Source organism: Sciurus vulgaris (genome assembly GCF_902686455.1).
Source record: "Sciurus vulgaris genome assembly, chromosome: 3".
Lineage (NCBI taxonomy): Eukaryota > Metazoa > Chordata > Mammalia > Rodentia > Sciuridae > Sciurus > Sciurus vulgaris.
The window spans coordinates 151,282,890-151,304,496 of NC_136463.1; positions in this window are offsets into that span (position 1 = coordinate 151,282,890).

The window sequence follows — 21,607 nt, forward strand, 5'->3', positions numbered from 1 at the left end:
GTTGAATATTATTGATAATAAAGTATAGAAATGCTGCTTCAAACAGAAACAAGAAGGGTGAGAAGTTATGGTGTATTAATATTTTCAATAACAGGATTTGTTGGTCTCTTTCTTTTTCCATGCAAAATTATGCCACACCTACACTTGAAGAATGAGAACTTCTGGGCACTACTACATGATGTCGAGCTTGAAAATACATATAATAAGATGAAATTTAGGGAATTCAAAGATATAACAAAGAAGAAACCAGAAAACAGCCAGTGATTTATTTTTGATATTTTAAAATGAAAAGAGAAAAATGGCGGCTAAATAAAAACTAAGTTCTTCATTTTCTTGTAAGTATACAAACTAAAAACCATGGTTCAATGCTGCATTTAGAAATTGTTTAGTAGTAGAATTCATTAAAATATTTTATAGTTCAGTTAGTGTTGTTTCAGAAGGGAGTTCCAAAGAAAATTCAAACAAGAGATATGCCTAGGTGTTCAAGAAAATGTGGGACCAGTTTTAAAATAACTTATTTTACTAAAATGTGAAGTATAAATTCTCATTTGGAGACAGTTTCTACCAGCTGTCTTGTAAGTATTTATGATTATAGCATATAGCAAACTAGAATTGAATAAAATAGCATGATTCACTTTCTATGTCTCAAGATTATAGATTTCCATTTGAGGTTTGTACCAGAGACATGTTTTACATTTGATCATTGTGAACACATGTAGACTTACAGTTAAAATTTTGAAAAATGTGGATAACAAACAAAAATTGGAAAGATGGTACAATGATGTCCCCTTTCTAACACTAGGAAGAATACATCCTTCCTGTCCTCATATATGCTAAGAGTACTCTGAAGTTCTCCTGTCAGTCATTGCAAGACTATTTCAAGTCACTATAGTGAGTATAACACGAGAATGTCCAGATATCCTTGAGTTGGTTGATACTGAATCATAAAAGCAGTGGAAAAATAAAGGAGGTGTAAGCCATACAAAGAAACATGTAGCATACTGATGCTAAATAAAACTTCAAACAAACTAACTAACAATACAGAAAGTTTAGAGAAAGGCTGGGGAGAGTAGTGGGTAGAGAAGGCTGGGTGGAAGTTGATCATGGATTCTTAGGAGCAAGACATTTGATTTGGGTGGCTACTGCACAATTGAATGACTAGAACTAACAGTAATGAACTGTATGTTTCAAAAAACTGGAAGAAAGGATTTTGAATATTTTCACCACGAAGAAATGTTTGAGGAGATAGGTATGTTACCCCTGAGTTAAACATTACCCAATGTATACATGTCTCAAAACATCTGTTTTCATGTATCAGTTAAAATAAATTAGAGGAAAAAAATAAGACCTCCAAAAAGAAAAGAAAAAAAAGTTAAGAGAAAGAAAAATGGAAAATATGTAAGTGAAGCTCCTATAGTTTGAGCTCTAATATCACATGAGGAAAATACATTCACAGTCCTACTGCCCCTTTCTTCTGCCTCTCAAAGCCTTCATTGTGGTATTTCCATGTGCTTTTCCTATCAAAACACACTGGTGCCCTGCCCTATTCCCTCAGAGATTCCTTCTGCATTAGGTGAGAAATTCTGGAAATGGACATGGACCCATTTATTCCATTATATTAGAACCTTAAAAATTTTAAATACTTATTTTTTAAAAGTATGCATTAGAAATGATTGACAGTCAGGATTGAAGACTTTCTCCATTTTCTTACATTCTCCAAGATGTCTCTGTCTTATATGACTGTTGGGGGAGAAGGTCATAAATGAGAAAACACTGAGTTTTGGAAAAATAAAACATTTTCATTCTTTTTTTTTTGCGGGGGGGATTGAACTCAGGGGCACTGAACCACCGAGTCACATTCGCAGCCCTATTTTGTATTTTATTTAGAGATGGAGTCTCACTAAGTTGCTTAGCGTCTTGCCGTTGCTGAGGCTTGCTTTAAACTTGTGACCCTCCTATCTTAGCCTCCTGGTCTGCTGGGATTACAAGGGCACACCAACTGTGCCCACAATATTTTGCATTCGTAGAAGAGAATTTTAAGTTTTCTGTTGCATTGGTGAGGCAGGATGCTAGTGACATGAATAGAACAATATTCCTTTTAATCAGTAGTTGTTGACTTTGTAATTTAGTAAAATGACTTAGATGATTCATTTTTATTTATTGGACTCATTTAAGTGGAATGACAGTATTTTTATACAATTAGACTCATGCTTAAAATATAATATGGGCTCTTTTTGCTCACCTGCATTATTTTTAGCTTGAATTTATCCTCCCTTTGAGTCTGATATACCAATATTAAGATTGTACATAGTATTGCACAATCAGAAAGGATGAAAATTTGAAGACAAAGTGTTTTCATTCCAGTTCCCAGGTTTATGTTAGAAATGTTAGTAAATATAAAAGATATTACAAACTTTTCTACTTAATAAGGTCTTTCCTGACAGCAAATGATAACTTCTAGGCACTAATTATAATCTTTGTAAGTGTCTTTCAGTGAAACTGGAATGAAGGTGGTACAGAGACATCAGCTTCTTCTTAACGCTTGTTTCAGTTATTATTTAACTTTAAATTTTCCTTTAAAGTTCTCCGGTTTATAAAATTGCACATGTCAGATATTTTAAGAATCAGAGATGGGTCAAATGATTTGAGATGCAATACTTTGCATTTATCTTTGACTGTGCCCCAGTGATCCCAGAGGACTTAAAGATGCACAGCTTTACCTGCCTATGGGCATACCCTTGAAGCTGCTTCCCTGGGAGCCCATGGCTGCTCACAGCTGTTACTTTTCTTCTTTACTGACTCCCAAATGCCATTACAAAACAGACATCACCTCTCCTCTGGTTCATTTATGTTTTGATCTGAATCTCAATTTGGCCATTAAGGTAAAAGAATTTCCAAGTTATTGACTGGAGTTGGCATCATGAATCTTTCCCCGCTGTATGTAGTATAGGGAAGTAGTGGGAAAGAGTGTGGTTTTGGAACCATGGACTTGTATGACTAGCTGTAAATTAGTCAATCACTCAGGACTTCAGTGTTTTCATCTGTAAAATGTGAATTTTGGAAAAGAGCGTAAAAAAAGTATTGCATAGCATTGCAGAGGTGAGAAAATCAGACGATAGATAAAAAATACCCAGTCCAGGGTTTCATTCATTGTAGGCTTAAAATACTCCTTTAATTTTTTCCTCTATGACTGAGGGTCAGTTTAACTCACTGTGGGGCCCATGATTGGCAACCTACTCCCATGAGCTTTATGCCTTTCTCCCCAGGTCACAACATGAAGAGTGGTCTAAACATTTAGTAAAGTGGGAGAAACTGACACTAATTGCTAGACAAAATCAGGGCCTTTAAGAAAAAAAAAAATAACTAATTTCTTGTTGTGATCCTCAAAAGAATTTCTGTTGACATAGAATTTTTTTAATTAAAAAATATTAAAAACTATAACAAAAAGTATTCATAAGTTCTCTACTCAAATTGATAACATTTTGGTAGTTTTATTTCAGATCCATTATTTGTGCCTTTATTTGTGCATGTATCTCTCTCTTATGTCATATAAACATAAACAAAATAAGGATTAATTATATACCGTTCTCTTGCATAGCTTACTTAATATTTTATTGCAACCATTTTCTGATGTTATTAAATATTCTTCAGAGTTGACTTTTGCAGGCTGATAATGTTGTATCATATGACTAGCTTATCTCTGATTTGTCGTCTCACCTGGTAGTGACATTTAGGTTGATTCTAGTATTTTATATTATTGTTAGTAATACTTTCTTAAGCATCTTTGCATACAAATCTTCATGAATCACCTGGTATCTTCTTAAAGTAAATCTTAAAAGTAAAATTGTTGGGTCAGGAAAAATGGATAAGTTAAGGCTATAAACATATTGACAATTTGCCTCCAAGATTCAAAGGTCGAATCAACTTACATTGTCGTTAGAAGTGTGAGTGCCTGCTTACCAAAGATGCTCACCGACAGTGCATTTTGGATAAATTTTAAAATGTGATAGTACCACTGGGAGGAGGTAAAATTTTTTAGGTAAAAAAAGGTGGTATCTTAGAGAAAGGGCAGAGGGAGGAAGGAAGGGAGGGAGGTGGATAGATAGCATGGGGTTTGAAATGGAGCTAATTATGTGACGCTTATGAATATGTCAAAATGAATCCCACAATCATGTATAACTGTAACGCCCTAATTTAAAAAAAAAACTATAAAAAAGTGGCATTTTGTTATGGCTGATGTGTATCAAAGGTATAGGTGTCTATATGTTTTGTGAATTCGCAGCTTGCAAAAGATGTTTAATTTTTTTATATTTAGATTATTTTATTATATCATCTTTAGATTTCTAGGAGAACATAGGTTTTGAATTTCAGTAAATATTTGTTTATCCTTTATTAAAATATGTTCTCCCCCTGTACTTAAAAAATGTTAATATTTTCTTGTGATTAGCCAATGTCTATTTAAACGAGAGAACAGTAGCCATAATCTAATTCCTTAAGGGTCCTGAACAGTTGGGTTCTTAGGAAATGAAGTTTTTACTTATCAAATTTCAGCTTTATTCTCTGAATATTCAAATACATTTGTCAACTGATTTTAGAGGAGAAACTGAGACTGTGGAAGGATGATGATAAATCTGGAAATATAATTCTAATTTTTTGAAATGTAAAACTGTGATACAAAGAGCAGTGGTCCGTGGGTTCTACATCTTGGCCACACCAGAATCACTGGGAAGATAGGAAAAAATTCTCCAAACCGTGGCCCTGCACACATGACTAAGAAAGTACAGAGGGCCAAAATGTTGGTAATGATTTTCATGAAGCTTCCTAGGTGATTCTAATGGACAACTCTGGTTAAAAACCATTAAGGTGATGGGGTTCAGGTCCAAATCTAAAACCTGTTCTTAGTTGTGGTACCCTAAACAATTCACCTGGGCCTTCAAAATGCCTAGGTCTTGAAAGAAGCGAGAAGAAGGTAAAGAGCTCCTGAAATTTAGGCTTTCTACCTGCTCTATAATAAGCTAGTGCTTCTACATGCCCGAATGTCCCCAGTCTGATGAAATTGGGAAGAAATGTTAACATCGCAGGTACACGACGATATATCTGATAGAGCATATATGTGCGGTTTATATACAGAATATATCATTTGAAATTAAAATAGAGGAAGTTTTAAGTGATTTCACTTCAGGGTCCTTGCTAAAGGCCGGGTAACGCTGCCAGTTCTTCTGTGAGAATTACAGATTAGCAAAGTGAGAATTGTAGCAGTTTGGCTGTAAAGATATTAAAAAGTCTAGTAAGTTTAAGTTATTTTCACTCCAGGAAAACTATAATCATTTGAAAGATCAAAGAACAAGAGTGAAATTTAAAATAAGAGTATATATTCACGAAGCACTGTGTTGCTGGTAAGGGGACATTGGTGACTGTTGACCTGCCTGTCATTGTGCTAACTGGTGAATATCTTTATTTTGAAAACAACTTGCTGAAGCTACTGTGGATGTTTTAACTTTATAAGACTTAACAAATTTGCTTGAGAGGTTTTTGTTGCTTTTTGTTGTTAGGAAATCATCTCATTGCATACCAAGAATTGAAATGTCACTGTATTACTGGGCATAAATGTCAAAATGTTGCTGATGGCCTTCTCGGTCTAGCTCTCAGGATCTAGGCAAATACAATTAGGTCTTGATTAATACTTTGGAAAGAAATTCTAGAATTTAGAACTTCCTAACCAAGCAACTCAAAGGTAACACACTACAACGCAGCTTTTTGAAGTGGAGACTTAAAAAATTTTCTAGCACTTAAAAAGTGTATGTCTGAATTTATAAGTGTTGATGTGAGTTGATGTGAATTTCCATGGCCTTATTATTTAATCTTTGTAGATGTTCATCATTATTAACTTTTTATGCAACAACTGTCCCTGTGTTGAGTACAAACAATGCAAGAGGTGAAGACAGCCTAAGTGGCAAGCAGGCATTTCTTGATCCAACTCTTAAGGAAGGGATGCTTATGAAGAAAGTAGCATAAAAGATGGAAGAACCCAGCTTTCTCATGAAATTTATATTGTATAAATTCGTAAGCTAAAATTACTGCTTTTAGCTCCCCTGTTTTACCGGTGTATTTTCTAAACTAGGGCAACTAAACTAAAATTCATAATTTATAAACAATCTGTGGAAAAATTAGTGAATTATTTACAACACTTTCAAAAAATGTGTTTGTATCTTATACAAAAATTAGCTACCCTGTTAATCACAGAGGTGCCACAAATATGCTGGAAATTAGGACTTGCAAAGTAAGTTTGGAAAGAAAATGGTCCTGTAACTCAATCTGTGATTGGAAAACCAAACTGATCCTGAATGGTCTATTTAAACAAATGCCAATTATTGAATAATTCTCTGACCTAAACAGAAAGTTATTGTATATGGAAAGATTTTTTTCCCCCTTAGAGTGCTTTATTCCAGATGCCCTTTTAAATTGTTTTTAATTCTCTGTGGGCAGTAGATAACTAAACCTACAGAATGTAGTAATGGCAGGGAGGAAGCAATCACGTTGGCCACTTCTAGTTAAGAGTCATGGAGAAGGCGTCTGTTCTGTATGAATTGCAGACTATAAGGACTTTGACAGTTCATAGACCAGACCTAATTTATTAAACTAAGTTTCTAATATAAACAGTAATTTGTTTCAGGCACTGACACTGCAGGTCTGGATTATGTGAACCAAATAGAAAGAACTGTATTTCCTTTTTGGAAAGAGTGTGCCTTTGGCGTGTTGGAAGAAAATAATCTAATATGTCATAATAGTAAATATGACGAACATGGCTGCCTTCCTGAACATGGGCTGATCACACTCCCTTGCTTTTTAAAATTTCCAGAAGCTGTTTTAAAAGTACTGAGGCATGGGTTGTAAACTTCAAAGCACACCTGTGCATAATATTCCAAAAAGATGAGAAAGGGGTGAGACTACTTGAATAAGTTCAGTCTTTTGTGCACTAAGACACAGTTTAGTTTAAGTTGCTAGTGAAACAGTCTCACTATAAAATCAACTGCTTAATTAGAAAAATGTGAAGATTCTGTTACTCTGTTGTGTTATTTTACAGACAATGTTTGGAACAGATAGCCTCACATTTACGTATTAAAATAACCTAGACATTTGAAAAAGACTATGTACTAAATGCAGCTGTATTTCAAGACTTTGGAAGATAGGTTTCAATCAGACCAAATAACATGTGGCTAGATTTTAAGTGACTGTATTTTATATTGTTTGTGAAAACATTAACATACATTCTCACATAAACCCAATACCCATTATTAAATTATTTATGTGCTGCCAATTTCTATGTAAGGCAAGAAAGAATATACAAATACTTTTTTCTTGATCTAAAGGGCAATATATTAGTTGGAATGATTTTGGTTATGTTTGGCAATGATTCAGTCTACTTATATTGTACTGCAGCATAACAAACTCATCTTAAAATGTGTCTAAAACATAAAGAGCATTTTATCTTGCATAACATAAAGTGGGTGGTAGGTGCTTCCATGTCTGGTTAATTCAATCATTCAGTGGTTAATTTAATGGCTTTCTTCTGGTATCCTTACCCAACATAACCCAATTTGAGACAAGATGAGGACTCAAACTAATGAACATATCACCCTCTATTTTGAAGTATAAGACTTTTTTGAAACCTAAACAAAATCAGGGCACATTTAGCAAGGAAGAAGAGAGAAATAACTCTTAGGTAGGCAGTCAACAATGTCTGTCAAAGGCAGGAATAAGAAAGCATAAATTTATTGGTAACACCTAAACAATAGATGTTAGGCATACACAGAAAATCTATACGATATTATTTTATTACCTACATGAGTCTTGTAAGAACTTTTTAAGTATTTTCCCATAACATTTTTATGTAAGGTAAATAAAAATGCTTATAGCATGGTAGCAGAGTCATTGCAATATGAAATGTTTAGATCATTTTGATTGAACTAATTATACTAGTTAGCCACAAATATGATTAGTTTTCTCAAGCCATTTTGGCTTGAAGTGACAAATTATTGACTGAATACAACCAGCCAATAGGTTGTTGTTATGTTTTAGAGAAGCAAACTGACTTTCTCCTGTCTTATCACTTACTTGTCAGAAGAGATGTTACATTGGTGTGGGGAAAATGAGAGAAAGATGGGGTAGGGAAGGAGGAGATTCAGGAACGGAGACAGTAAACATAACACAGAGGAAACCAGTTGTTGGGCATAGTGCATCATTTAGGTTTCCTTTATTTTGCTATACTGAGTGGTAGATATTTTTATTCTTGCTTGCAGTATAATTTATTTAAATAATTTTTTCTTATGTGTAGCCTGAACCCAATATAATATGAACATCTTGAAAATGTGTTATCTTAGTGAACCAGTTCTCCTTATTGATAAAGGCAGTAATCCTTTTGAAGGGATTATTTGCTGCCCCACCTTCAAATAATAACTTCACAAAATTGTCTTCTTCAATCAATAAATGTTGAAGTCCTACTAGAACTACAAAAGAGCAGTACTAATTCTAGGTTTTTCTGCAGCACAAAAATCACATACTCTTAATATCTGAAAGCATTTTAGAATGGAAATAGAGATTCAGAAATAAAAAAGAAAAAAAGCCTCGCTCTGACCAAGAACATACTAATTCAGGATGTATCTTTCAATAGACAGCTAATATCATGGAGAATAACTGCAGCTATCTTCCCCAACCATATCCAAAATAGCACATGGACCTTCAGTTAGATGCGGAACAGTGGCTCATCCTGGCCATGGGTTCAACCCTCCAACAAATGATCTGTGTCCATGAGGTATGGTATACAAATCAAGGAAACTGAAAAACATGCAAACCGCAATGTGAACAAACTCAGACTTATTTTCTAGCTGTATGGGTTTTGGGATTTAGATGTGCATGTTCACATATGAAAGCAAGCCCTTGGTGAAGACACCTTAGTTATATATAAGCTTATAGCTCTTGAGACTGAAATTTGCTCAGTTGGGGTTATTATTGCTTTTGTTTTTTAATTAACAATAGCTGGTTTTCTTTCAAATAAAATTTTACTATTGTCTTTTGAATTGAAAAGCTTTGGCACAATAGCATGATGTGTAGGAAAGTTAATCTGGCATTTGAATCTGTTATCAAAATAAGCTCATGTAAAATGACACTTTCTTTGCTCAGTTGGCTCTCTGGGCACAATGCCCACCACCCCAATATTTTCCTTCTCTTCAGAAAAAAAGAGAAAATTGTTTGGAAAACAGCATTTACTGGGAGTTAGGACAATTCAATTCTTGTTCTGCCCACTTCCCCCATTCACACTTTAGTGAGGATAATAGAATTGAAGTGTTTCTGACTCATTTACATTGATTGCCATTTTGGTCAAGATGGTGTGCTTCAGTTTCCTCATCTTAGTCAATAAAACCCTTTGAATCTTAGAAGTTCGGATTCCCCTTTTAAGACCAATGATCTTTGCTTTGCACAATATGCCTAGAATAACTCTGGAGAACTTTTAACATTCCAGTGGAAGGAGTTCAGTTATAGCTTCATTCTAACTGCTAAGGAACTACATGACTGTTCAATCCATGGAATGAGGTAGACCAATCCTGAATGGAAACTGTTAATTAGAATACCTTATTTCAAACGATAGATTTTCTGAAACCTAGACATTGCAGATGTAGAATCACACCTGCAAAAAAAAAATTTTTTTAAAATGAAGATTTTCTGTGCATATGTTTAGCAATGAATTTGGTTAAAATTAAAGCTAATTCTATAAATTCACTATAGTTTTCTTATATGAAAATACTTGAATGCCTTCATTTGAGTCTTTCTTTGCTTCACTGTTATTTTTGGTTTCAGTGTAAAATTTCCAGAGGGATTTTAAAGTTTGGTGTTTGCATTACTAACTTTCTTTGGAAATGGAAAAAACAAAATTAGCTGAGTTTTTAGGGTTATAAAAAACTGGATCTTTTCTAAGTTGAATAAGCCTATAACACGTGAACTTTTGAAAAGTATTCATTTTAGGTTGGTATTTAAAAAATTTTGTATTAATTTTAGACATTATCATTTTATTTTATTTTTTAAAAATATATTTTAGTTGTAGGTGATACAATACCTTTATTTTATTTTTATGTGGTACTAAGGGTGGAACCCAGGGCCTCAGTGTGCTAGGTGAGCACTCTACCACTGAGCCATAACCTCAGCCCCAGCATTATCATTTTAAATAAAAGAATAAACAATAGATATAAATATCTTTAAGCCATTCTGGCCTCCCCACTGTATCTCATATAAAATGAGAAATCCCCATTAGTCACTGCTTGGAACATGATAATCTCATCAAATACAATATGACTTATTTGTGATTTTGTTCGACCAAGGGGAATTACTGAGTATTTTAATTATTAACTTTTTAATGGGGCCTAGGAAGCAGACATGGTGACAATAAAACAGATAATTGATCAATTATATTTAAAAGCTTTGAAATAATTCATATGAAAGAAGAAACTCCACTCATACATTCTGAACCTGAATATAGCATCATTATAAGTGATCTATATACAGTATTGAGGACATTAAATCTGAATGTATTAAATTTCTTAAAGGAACTTCCAGATTTTGTCTCTGATAAAATTCTGACTCTCCCCCATCTTTACTTCTGTTAATGATTTAGTTGGGGTATTGTAATTGATGATTTAATTCATTATTACAATAAACTCGGTATTTTTCCTTAAATCTATTGTCCAATTTTTGAAAATGACTTTTACCAACTATATTTTTCTACCCATGGTTATATATTATCAATTAGGAGAGTATCTAAGTATCAAATTGTGGAATTTGATGTGATATCTTAAATGTGGCAGAGTTTCTATCAAGCAAATAGGTAGACCAGGATCTAAGGGAACAGAAATCTGCATTATTAAGCTTACCATGGGAGAGTCCACTCTTTAAGCAGTTACAATAGGGATTTGAATACCACAGTCTCTCCTCACCTCTCTTGATCTTCAGGGTCAATAGTCCTGAATATTAAATAGTTTCTTTGGATTCCCAGAGAGGACTAGGTAAAAGCAAACTATTCTTTCTTTCCTTTTTTGTTTTTGGTGGGGGGGCGGGGGGATACTGGGGATTGAACCTGGAGGTGCTTAACCACTGAGTCACATCCCCAGCCATTTTTTTATATTTTTTTTAGAGACAGGGTCTCACTGAGTTGCTTAGGGCTTCACTATGTTGCTGAGGCTGGCTTTGAACTCTAGATCCTCCTGCCTCAGCCTCTGGAGATTCTGGGATTACAGATGTGCACCACCTCGCCCAGCATTCTTTCTTTATGCATTCTTCAACTAGTTCTTATACTACCAGTGTTTGCCCATCCTATACACTTGGGAATCTGAGGGCTATACATCTGCTTAAATTCACAACAAATCACTTTCTTAACCCCCTGGATCTTGAACCCTGGGATGTTTCACTAGGGAACATACTAGATAAATTCTGATTATGGAAATGAAAGTGGGAAGGACTGGTGTGATTTACTTCTTAGCATAAGATCAGGTATAGGAAGTGAATTATACTTCTGATTCTAATGCTATTTCCAAGACATATCTCTTATAAAATAACATTAAGTTTATGTTAAAGAAGATAAAATAGGCTCAGTGCAGTGGTACACGCCTGTAATCCCAGTGACTTGAGAGTCTAAGGCAGAAGGATCACAAGTTTGAGTCCATACTGAGCAATCTAGGTAGACCGTGTCTCAAGAATAAAAAATTAAAAGGGCTGGAGATGTAGATCAGTGAACAATCCTCAGTAACATACACATATACACACACAGACTAAAGTAGGAAACATAAAGAAAATATGGTAAACTGGACTTTCTTTTTCCTTGTGTGTACACACATACACACACAGAAACACACACATATAGGTGTGTATATATATTTTTTTTTTTTCTTTTTTTCCCTCTCTCTCTCTCTTTTTTTTTTTTTTTTTTTAATCAGGGATTCATCTCAGGGGACTCAACCACTGAGCCACATCCCCAGCCATAGTTTATATTTTTTATTTAGAGATAGGTTCTCACTGAGTTGCTTAGCACCTCACTTTTGTTGATTCTGACTTTGAACTTACGATTCTCTTGCCTCAACTTCCTGAGTATTGAAAATGGTGTCTCTCAAATCTTTGAAAGCAACCTATGTAGAAGTTATTTTCTGGAAAGAAGAAAGAGATAGGAATACGGCCTTACAAAATGGGTAACAATAAGCGAAATTCCTCCCTGCTTGGAATGAGTAGTGGGCCTGTTAATCTGAGTCAAGTATCTTAGGTCTGATCTGGCCATCTGGAAAACACAAGTCCTTTCTCAACTGGGTCTTGAAGATAGCCATAAATGGGAATGCAATCTCAGGGGTACCAGATATTCCACTTTTCAAGAGAAGCTACACATTTAGATTTTCATGTAAAGGTGGACATTTTAATTGGAAATCTAACAATTTTTATATGTTGGCAACTGAATTAAAAAATTTAAAAGCCCACCTTTCATTCAGATTGGAGCAATGAGTTTGATATCTCAGATATAGATTTGGTTGCTAGTTATATTAACAATAGCAGTGACCAATATTATCCCCTAACAAGCCATTGTGCCCTGCCTCGAGGAAGAAAAATAATCAGACGTATTCACTAAGGCAAACTATATACTTGGAAACATATATGCAGAGTTTTTATTAATTCATAAAAAGGGGAGAATTTGACCAAATCTTTTTTTTTTTTTAAATACCCAAAGGTAGCAATACTAGTTTTTAGTATTCTGGTATATTTTGATTCATTTAAAATACCAATATTGTTGTTAGAACAGTGCCATTATTTTGGTATTAAAACTCTGATCTATCAAAATGTGTAAATGCGTTCTACTATCACGTACAACTAATTAGAACAAAAAATAAAAAATAAAAAACTCTGAAACTTGAACTATTAATATTTTATTCACAGGCATACTTAAATATTTTAATATCAAACTTTAGAAAATATGTATTTCTACAGCCTTCATAAGGAGGAAGAAATAATGCAATCAGTAAACTCTTTTGCAACAAAAACTTATACATTCATATTCCAAAGACCTTCTAAACAAGTGGAATGTGTGTACACATAACACTGTATCAGAATCTCTGCCTAATATGATAAAACTTACAACTAAAAAGTTAGACTGGATATTATTTTTCTTGGAACAAAATAATATCTTGTTATCAATAAAATGTAGTAGTAGTACAGTATTTTAGAATAAAATAAAATACACAGAGTAAAATGTCAGTACCTTTGTCACTATGTTGCAGGCATTATATGCATTGCTTAAGTCTAGCTGGTTTGAATAAATGGGTCCATACTATACGTAGGGTTTAGTAGCATATTAGTACACTAGTAGTATGATAGTTTTACTTATTTCTCCTCCAGTGATATATAATACAATACCATATAGAGATAGATATATTTATGTGTACTTATATCTATTTATTAGATTCTCATTTTTTTAAAATGGAATATTGACTCTATTAACTCTGGAGGAGATCATCAAAAAAGATGTGATTAATTTTTCTGCATTTGATCACAGCCTTCCACAAATAATAAAATATTTTTTTTCCCACAAATAGTCACTTAGGTAGAGATAGCTTTGTGGTGCAGAAGCTAATAAAAATAGCTTTTAGCGCATGTACTACCTGCTAGTAGCCATTTTAGGAAATTTACAAATATCTCATTATATTTTTATAGCAGATACAATTGATTATTCCCATTTTATTGACAAGGAAACTGATAAAGGGAGGTTAAATTGCTGAGTATCATGCAGATTGGGTTATGTGGGACAAAGAAAAATATGTTCACAATAGCAACTGTTTTTTAAATTTCTTGTATCAACATTTAGGTAAGGACTACATGCTAAGAAAGGACCACATACATCTAAAAGCACATCAAAGAAAATGTTAATGTATAAAATTCTTGTAACATATAGATGGATTTTCATTGTATTGGAATTTTTTAGTCTAATTGAATTTACTGTGGCAATAGTTTATGATGCTTATTTAATATTATCATATACTATCTTTTACTCGTGCAATACTGTTACAGTCAAGGAATAGTACTGCACGAGTAAAAGATTATCACTTCTTAAGCTTACATACTTTACATACTTTCACCTAATTGACTTATTCAAGATCAATACTCTTTCCTAAACCTTGCATTAATTATGTTTTCCTGGACACATTTTCCCATTATCTGCTACCTCAATGAATGAAACACGTCTAAAATATATTTTTGGATGGATGTACTTTCAATCTTGAGCAATCCATTTTCTTTTTGTAATTCACACAAAATTAATTGTGTCATTTTTTTCCCCAGAACTGTTACTAGCAATGTCAGGTTATGAGAACAAAAGATTACACCAAACAGTGCTAATTTGCTTTGTAAAAATGAAATGAATACAATGAAGGATACTACTGAAAAGATAGTATTCATCAGGAAGAGAATACAGTTTCATTTGTGGAGGGAAAAAAGGCTAATTCTCAAGCAGACAGATCCAGACTTTATGATTGCCATTCAGGTGCTCAACTGCAATGCTCTGAACTACAACCTTTGCCTTTGAACTATAGAGCTCACTCACTGCTGCTTTTGCCCAACTCCAGAGATGTGTGGAAGCACTTGCTGGAAGGGGGCAGGATGTGTGATATTTCTGAATAGATTCCAGTAGTTGTGAATGTTCCATTCTGCTTTTATAGAGGTTATTAAATTTTGCCATATACTTTATGCATCTGCAATATATTTGTTATTTTGCTTAAAAAACAACAGCATTGTTTACAGCTAAAGTAGAAAAACCGAGGTAAAAATAAAGAGCTCTTGCTACATAAAATATATACAACTACTGCTTTGATATTTTTTTTGCCAAACCTGAAGAACTCATGGGGTTGAATCCAGATTTTCAGAGCAAAAAGTGATACTGAGCAAGAACTAGGAAGCTGCAAGAAATGTAATCTATCAGTGCATGAAAATTACATTAAATCTCATAGCAGTGTTTAAAGAGATAACCTACATATGACAGGCTAAAGTGTCAATTAGTCTTAAATATATATTCAATTAAAACACAACAAAAACTAGTTTGACCTCAATATTGCTAATATGGAAACAGTCAATAGGTTGAATTATTTAAAGTTTACAGCGATATTGCAGGAGTACTTTTTCATAATTTTTATGAACTGCTTTCTTTGACCTAAGATCCTCAATAATACTGAAATAATCATTTGTCATTGTTGGGGAGTGAGAAAGGACTAGACCATGTATAGCTCACAGAGTTTATGTCTTCTGGGAGTAAATCCATTTTGGTTTTGACACACACGAACACTGAGTCTACATAACAGATACTTACACTACTGCAGATTGATGATAATGCTCTCAGGGGGAAAGGTGGGTGGTTGTCTTATAAAAGGCTGAGATGAAAGTGGGTATTTTTACAAACAAATATAAAGACCTTTCCATTTCCTCAAATGATAGTAAAATGCTCTACATGAAAATAGCTACTTTATGAATACAAAAATTACTAGATGTATGTATCCAATCTACTTGTGAGTTGACATAGGAAAAATATTAAGTACCAGAGATTTGGAATAAAAAAAAAAAAAAAAAAACCCTCCTGATTCTTCTGGAGGAAAAAAGGCAACACATCTCCTTTGTAGATAAACATGACCTTGAGGGAAAAGGAGATTCCTCTTCCCTACTTGGTCAGGAGGTCTCTGCTTGAAAAGTCTCGACCCTAGATACAACGCTTGGGTATTGGTTTTGTCAGAGATGAAATAAGGGCTTGAATTTCTAAATCTCTGAGGTCTCTTTTATTTCTAAACTAGATGACTTTCTTTTCCATTAAAATAGGCTGCAGGGTTTTTGTTGAGTGCATTTTTGGATCTGGTCTTTCTGATTCCTGGAGCAAACCTCAAACACCAGTGTGGAACATTCCTTCCTGGAATCATTGTGTAGAGACCCTGGATTCTCTTAGATATCTCTTCTGCACCCTTGGTGTAGGTCTTCAATCTTTGCTTGTAGAATGCCCTTTCTCATTTGCTTGTATATGTTGTATACACTTGATCCTTTGTACATTTCTTTAAAGTTTCCCTGGAGCAAATATTTCATTTTAAAATATATTTAAGAGATTTTTAAACCAGGGTTGTAATGTATCAATTTTAAAATTACAAATATAACATGAATCATTTTTATTGTGAAGAATAGAAGAATGGCTATATGTCAAATCAATAAGTAAGGTATTTTGAATAGCATTGATATGTTTTATGTGAGTTGGGATTTTATAAAAGTTTTTGTATAAATGAAGGTTATTTGCACATAGAATATTTGACTTTCAAACAGTTATTTGCTGATTTTACCGAAGTTCTATTTTGGTTTTAATTGCTTACCTAGAAGTTCTCATGAGATACATAAAATATATTTTCTTATATTTCTCAAAATAACATGGAAAGGCAGCAGAAGGCAGTTTCTCTGAGGGAAGAAAAATTCGTTATGAAGAGGCATATATGTTAAAAATACAAGTTCGGGAGAAAGTTCATGGATCACCTCAACCCTATTATCATTTACACATGAGGATTTAAGACCATTTATGAACATAATTGTTTTTAATGAGGCTGTAGTTAAAAAAAACCCTCCTTACAAAAGAGTTGAAAACATTCCTTAAAAATGATTTGCAAACTTGGTGCCAGGAAAAGCAAAATTTCGTTCCCAAATATGAAAAAATTAGGAATATTTTGATAAACAGAACTCTTCATATCTGTTTTTCTGAGAATTATCTGCATTGTCTGTTTAAGGATAATCTAATGCTATAAGATTATGTCTTTCTGCTGAAGAAATGGGGTTTGCCATTTTCTCATCAAGCTCTGTGAGTGAGTCAAATCCTGAGGCCATCAAATCCTGAAGAAGCAGGTTTTCTTTCTCTATAATAATGATATCTCATGCGTAGCCCCTGTGGTGACCATATAACCATACAGAAGCAAAATGATATTTGAAATCACTTGTGGTCAACTTTCATTTGTGTTTGTACTTTACTTCGAAGTATGAGAAAAATATAATGTTACATAAATCTATAATATGTATTACATTAATATACATGACTTTAATTTGTTATGAGAAATACTATTCATTATTTTCTTGTTAAATAGTAATTTCTTCTTTTACAGTTAGTTTCTTTTAGCATCTGTTAATTAGAAGCCATTTACTTAGTTACAAATCCCTAATAACAATAATTATACCTTAGACTAACAGTAGGTGGATAGGCTGAGCATGTAATTTTCCCCTTTAACTTATGTTCGTCAGTTTAAAAATAAAGGTTCAGTAGTTACTTTAAGTGGATTTAAAGTGACAAAATATGCTGATATTTAATCCCTTCAGGTGTATGATTTTAACAGAAGGGCTCAGTGGTTCTAATGAGATCAGGATGTTTTTGCAGAAAGGGGTGTTTTCTTACAGAGGAGTAATAGGCAGGTGGCCCTATGTTTAAATAAGACTGACTTCTGAGACAGATGATGCAGTGGACAGAGAGATACGCTTCATTAAGGGTAGGCACAGTAAGACGGCATAATAGCTGGACCGAGGAAACAACAGACTCTATAAATGCGCTGATTGAATCACTGTGTCAGAGTAACTGTACAGTCACTTTCCAGTAGGGACTTACAGACGCAGTGCTTGTGTGTATGTTGTTTGTAAGGATCAGCTGTGAAATGGAATCTTCTCTTTGAAGCTCATTCTTTATTCCTCTTTGTTTTAGTAAGCTTTTTTGCTGCTGTGACTAAAAGATCTGACCCCAACAATTTTAGGGAAGAAAAGTTTATTAGATGATCTGGGATCTTGACTTCTTTGAATTACTCCTCAATGCCCATATCACAGGGAGTATTACTACTAGTACTCCATGTTTCTTTCTCATCCATTTTTACTCTGCTTGGAGATGTCTGTAGCACTTTTATCTGCTGTTCTTTATCACAGTTGCTACCCATAGTGACCCTTGTGAATAATTATTCGTTGTGGAGTTTGTGCTGCATGCTTGCTCTGTGTTTTAGAAACAGGTTATGCAGAATAGTTTTTACCATTTAAAGAAGTAATTAACCCTTATTATAAATTACTGGTTTTTTAAAAATACTTTTTCCCTATCTTCTTTGCAATGGAAACTGTGGCCTGTAGCTCATTCCTGTGGCATAAGGAAAAATCTGCATAGGAATTTCCTGTGAGTGATGAGAGGTGAGCAAGGCTGGGGAGTGAAGGGGTAGAAAGAGGGCATTGGGACACCAGACGGCCCTCTCCTCTCGAGGTATTTCCTGAGTTCCAGGGAGATATGACAGATGCAGGATCAGCTCTCTGTCTCTTGGAGAAGGTAATGCTTACTCTTCTTTCTTTTTGAGTATTTGTCCTTCTTTCCTTCTATCTTTCTGTCTTGTCCTTCTTAGTTTCAGTCATTCTTTTTGTTTGTGTTTCCATCGGCCTCTTTTCCCCCACTCACCCTCCCCTCTTTCTTTTCTTCCTGTCTTCCTTAGACTCCAACTGGTGTATAGCCATGTCAGCCAGAGAAGTGCTCTGGTCTGGACAGAATCACAAGACCAGTTTAATGGAATTTAGTGAGCAGCTCCAGAAATGCTGTACGAACTGTTTCTGGTTTCTTTTGGTTCACTTTGCTTCAGCATCTGAATTCACAGAGACCTCTATTACGTGTATGAAGAGGTAAACCCTGAACTGTTTCATTTGGTCTTAGAGTAGATGCTATGGTTTGGATAAAATATCCACTAAAGGCCCATGTGTTAAAGGCTTAGTCCCCAGCTCAGTGCTATTGGGAGGTAGTGGAACCTTTAAGAGGAGGAGTTTGTGGGAGATCTTCCGGTCATTGGCATCATGCCCTTGGAGAGGATAATGGGACCCCAGTTCCTAGTCTTCCTGTCTTTTGCTTCCTGGGCATGAGGTGAGAGATTTTGCAATATGCTCCTGCCATGGTGGGTTGCCTTGCCAAAGGTCCCCAAAACAACTGGGCCAATTGATCATGGGCTGAAACCTCCAAACTTGTGAGTCAAAATAAACCTTTCTCTTTTATCTCAGGTATTTGTTACAGTAACAGAAAGCCAACTTACACAGTGGATGCTATGTAGTTTGATCATGAACACTTTTCATAGAAGTCTTTGGACTACAAATATTCAAAAAATGTTTTTACATCTGGGCACCATCGTGTATGTAGCTCAGGAGGTTAACACAGGAGGAGCACGAGTTTAAAGCCAGTCTCAGTAAAAGTGAGGCACTAAGCAGCAACTAAGTGAAACCCTGTCTCTAAATAAAAATACAAAATAGGACTGGGGATGCGGCTCAATGGTCATAGGTGCCCCTGAGTTCAATCTCTGGTCCCCCCTGCAAAAAAAAATTTCTATGTATTAATAATACATAGAAATAAATAATACATGATGTATAAATAATACATCATGTAACATTAGCTATAGAACACAATAAACTAATATTTAAATGTAAAATTAAAAAAATAATAATTTTTAATAAATAATAATAAAAAATAATTAAATGTAAAATAATAATAACAGAATATTATATCCTAAGGCCATTGTACTACTTCAATACCATCTCAAGACAAAATTACACTTAAAGTAAGGATTAGCATAACAAATAGTGGATATAAATTCTTATTTCAAATGATTTTTTTGAGGGGTACACAAAACTGACCCTACATCTTCTCTTTTTCATCCTTATCTCACAATGTGGCTGGTGATCTCAATAGAGAAAAAAGAAATGGCAACACTGTCTTTCTCCTTTTATTGGTTTCTATTTACTTCTTGACATCTCCTTCAGTCCACAGTGTCTTTGCCATAATCTTTTTAAGTCTTTGCTCTTTTTGGGAGTGTTGTTTTAGTTAAAATTTGATAATAAAATCTGTAAGTTAGCTTTTCGAGGTCTGCTTATTCTGCAAACCACTAGAGTATGTGAAAGTCGATGAATGGGCCTTAGTTCCTGTTGTTCACGCTGGGTTTTCTATCCGAATATCTTGAGTACAGGATGACACACACTATCCACCAAACAAGTACACTGGAATCAACCTAAATTTAAATACTAATAAAACTTTACTTCTTTTTCATTTTTTATGAGTAGTAAAGATTAATAAAACGCTGATTTTGTTTTTTCATTTTGTGGTTTGTTCTGCTCATCTCACAAGGTTCATGAATCTTTGTTGTGGATGCTGCTGTTTAGAAAATCAACAAAACCCCTTTAATCCACCATTACACATATTTCTGATACATGAGCATGCTAATTCATTGGTTGTCTAAATGTATTTCACTAGGGCTAGACATTCCCTAGACAACCCAGTCCTCTGGGATTTTATTACATTTTATAATATAATCAAATTAGATTTCCAAATTTAGTTTTAAAAAATAAAAACAATACACCATTTTTTAGTTGGAGTTATAATCAGTATTCCGCTTAAATAGCAGTCAACATTTACTTTCCTAAAGGTGTCCTTTTGATCTCAATTGATCTCCCAGATGTATCTTTTTAGTGTAAAGGTCACCAATTCATATTTTGGATATATTTTAAAATCTGGGTTAATGCTGATATGAAGTAGCATATTTTCATTTCTATTCCAATGAGAGAATTTTGGTATGTATATGTGAAAATAACCTCAATTTGGCAAAATGTAGGAACTATATGGTAGAACGGAGTCATAAAAATAAACAAATTAACCAAGCAAATATGTACAATTATCTTTCATTCATCAATGTTTATATCATAGAAGTGGGTGTAATGGAAACATTAACAGATTCAGATTTCACATGCCATTTGACTCCTGTAATCAGAGGAACAAAGGAATTTTGAATGGAAGTAACACACTTCCCTGCGTTTTCATCTGGGTATGAACCAGGTTCCTAAATAAATGTTCAGAAACTTAATTTCTGGGACAGTTAGACTTTCATATTAATTCAGACATATCCAGAATGAAGAAGTTCATTTACTTGAACATACTTTGAAGGGTTTAAAGAAATCTCAAAATCTAAGTGGGTGGAAGGATTGAACATTTAGTCTCTGGAAGATGCATTATGACTTTTAGTGAAAAGAAATTATTCAAGTTTTAGAGTTCTCATACTCTTCCTCCCTCTCTTAATTATTTCCTATAACTATATATAACTGTATGTAACTGAAAAAAGTGACTTTATTAATCAGTGATTTATTTTCCTACCTTCGAAATTATTCTCACAGTCACAAGAAAGTAAAATTCCATATTCTCATATTTGACTATAGTTTTAATACTTAGGAGTAACATCTGTTTACGTATAGGCAATTTTATCCAAAGAAAAAACCAAGGGAAATCACAGAACTAGTGACCCCTAGTTTCATCCAATTAATTCAGTTTCTTATTCCATATCAATTTAAGATTTTAGAACAAATAAAATTGTTCTTTGTGAAAATGAAGAAAGACAATGCCTTGTATTCAGAATTTAGTCAGTTTTAAAGCAAGCTGTCTTCAGACTAAAACATCACCACATCTTACCATGCTGTCCTAGTTCCAAAGGTATTTCATAGCATCTCCCCATCCATTAGGCAAAGACTATTGAATGCT